Source organism: Propithecus coquereli, unplaced genomic scaffold (genome assembly GCF_000956105.1).
Source record: "Propithecus coquereli isolate 6110/MARCELLA unplaced genomic scaffold, Pcoq_1.0 Scaffold150, whole genome shotgun sequence".
Lineage (NCBI taxonomy): Eukaryota > Metazoa > Chordata > Mammalia > Primates > Indriidae > Propithecus > Propithecus coquereli.
This window is the reverse complement of record NW_012139414.1, coordinates 6,739,654-6,742,227: the sequence shown is the minus strand read 5'-3', so window position 1 is coordinate 6,742,227 and position 2,574 is coordinate 6,739,654. Positions and strand designations below refer to the sequence as shown.

General features: G+C 54.9%; 1 protein-coding gene across 3 annotated transcripts in view; it reads left to right on the top strand.

Moving 5' to 3' along the window:
* The first annotated feature begins 1,078 nt into the window (after positions 1–1,078).
* The window catches only part of RABGEF1 (RAB guanine nucleotide exchange factor (GEF) 1), a 79,523-nt gene continuing 78,027 nt past the window's right edge, over positions 1,079–2,574 (top strand). For 2 of the 3 annotated variants that reach the window (XM_012640357.1, XM_012640353.1), the window contains exon 1: positions 1,079–1,100. The gene's annotated coding sequence lies outside the window, so the exon portion shown is untranslated. The remainder of the gene's footprint in view (positions 1,101–2,574) is intronic. The other variant, XM_012640356.1, reaches the window with a different exon arrangement.

The following is a 2,574-nucleotide window of genomic DNA, read 5'->3' as shown; positions in this document are numbered from 1 at the left end:
GGAGGCTGAGGCAGGAGGATCGCTTGAGCCCAGGAGTTTGAGGTTGCTGTGAGCTAGGATGACGCCACGGCACTCTTGCCAGGGCAACAAAAAAAGAACCTCAGCTCCTTTGTCTTGCAGAAAAACCACCATTTCTGGAAAAGAACTCGAAAGATCAAGTAGTTAGTTAAGGGAGAGGACTATAAAAAACATATAAGGGTCACCGAAATTTGTTCATGGGGCCAGTTACAGCCGCTCTGAGCAAGTGGACTCCAGTTTAGTTCTGCAACAATTAGAAAAGCTGGGATTCTAATCCAGCTCTGCCTCCCAGACACAGCATATTATTCTTTCACCTGCTGTGACTGCATTTGATGCCATAGATGGCATTCGGGATGCAGAGCAGTCAGTATTTAGCTAGTGTTTTAAACATTCCTAAAATGTGAATCACGACGACTGGATGCCATTTGTGACACGACCATTAGTACTATGTGACATCGACTAATTTATTTAACTTCTGTGTCTCAGTTATGCTTAGCTGTAAAAACTGCTTTTGGATGAACCCATCTGTTTAAGATCCTTTAACTCGAACACTTGTAAAACCCTAAGATCTAAGATCTAGTTTCTCAAGGGGCCTCCTTCCCCACGCCGGCCCAGTGACTCCTCTCTTCTGCAGGCTTTTCGGCCTCCGCCGCCCACTGCCACAGCAGTCCGAGGCCTGGGAAGCACCGAAGGGCAGTGTCACCCTTGGGCTACTGCTAGTCTGAACCCGGAAGCCGGGACTGAGGAAAAGACCGGGAAACGCCGGCTTCTCCACCGCTCCCGCGCGCCCCAGGGCAGCGCCCCAACGTCAGCCGGGAGGTTACTCTCCTCCCTTAACCCTCCGACGTCAAGGCCGCACCCATCCAGCTCCACCTCTTTGAACCCGCCGACACCCTCCCTCAAGGGCCGAAGGCTCCGGAAATGACGCCGTGCGCGTGCGTGACGTACGTGCTCCGGCGGCGCCGGGGGCGGGGCGTGAGAGGGAGGGCGGGCGTGAGGCGGGAGTGGACTGGCCAAGCCCAGACCTACTCAAGCGACGCGGGGAGGTCGGCGGTCCCGACGCCAGTGGAGCCGCAGGCGAGGTACGGAGCAGACGGAGGGGGGCCGAGGGCGGCGCCGTTCTCAGCTCCGAGGGCGGGGCGGCGTCGGCGTCTGGGCGGGGGGCTGTGGGGTCGCTAGTCCGTGCCGTCCACCCAGCCGGGGCCGTTTCGCGTCTGTGCGTCCTGCGGTCCCCAGTCCCACTCCCGGGCCCCGGCAGCGCGGCCCTACCTGCCCTAGGCCGTCTCCGGCCCCCTTAATCCTCTTAGTGCTCAGCCTCCCCGTTTTAGACACTCGTCGCCAAGTTCTCCACGGCCCGGCCGAACTCCGACGGACTGACGCTTGTCATTTCCTGGCCGCCTCCTGCCACCCGTCCACCCTCCCGGGATGGTTCCCCTCTGCCAGCTCCCACCTCGCCGTCCAGTGCAGAGTCCGAAGGGACACCTGTGGTTGCGGCCGGTCGGGTAGTGCCCAGGGCCCCACCAGAACCAGTCTGGATTGGAGGCTCCGACTCAATCCAGCTGTCCGTGGCAGGGGCGCCGGGACTTCGCGATCTCGCTTGGGTCTTGGGGGACAGAAACGTCCTGGAGTTGGGAGGGTGCTGTCTTTCCTGGCGCGGGGATTAGTAGACTGTGGTCCTAACTTCTACCCCGTGGTTGAGGGCGAAGTTGCGGGCTGGGGTTAGGAGCAGAAGTCCCTGCTTCCAAGCAGTCTTGGAGGAGAGCCGAGGTGATGTCCATCACGGAAGTTTGGGAGAGAGAGGAAAGGACTCAGCCGCATTGGAGGCTAGGTCATAGACAGCTGGTGGTGTCTCAGCGCTGGTGACCAATCTCTGTGGTTGGGAAATGTGTTAGTGGGCGCCAGTGGGCTCGTTTTGCCTTTTAGATTAGATGTGAAATTTTGCCAGGACGAGTTTACAGTATCACCTGGGGAGTAGGCTTTTTGGCGGAAGAGATTTTTTTTTTTTGAGGTTAAAAATACAGTGCTGTTTTTTCCCGTGTAGCCTAATCCTGCTTAAGAAAAAGTCGGTTCATTAAAACTGTACCATGAAAGCTTGCCAGTGATGCAAGATGATTTGATTATATTGTTAATCCATTTAATGATAAATGACGTCTAACTTTTAAGAGTTACTGGTTCTTATGCCGAGGATTAAGAAGTGCAGGATTTGAATTTTTATTGACCTTCGAAGCAGCCTTTTTTTTTTTCCTGGCCTCTAGAAGTTAGCTAATTCAGGAGAGGGCGACAGTAAGGTACTTTCAAAACAGTATGGTAAGTAGTGTGAGCTAAGATAGAGCACTGACATCCTAGCACTCTGGGAGGCCGAGGCGGGAGGATCGTTTGAGCTCAGGAGTTCGAGACCAGCCTGAGCAAGAGTGAGACCCCGTCTCTACTATAAAAATAGAAAGAAATTAGCTGGACAACTAAAATATATACACATATAAAATTAGCTGGACATGGTGGTGCATGCCTGTAGTCCCAGCTACTTGGGAGGCTGAGGCAGGAGGATCACTTGAGCCC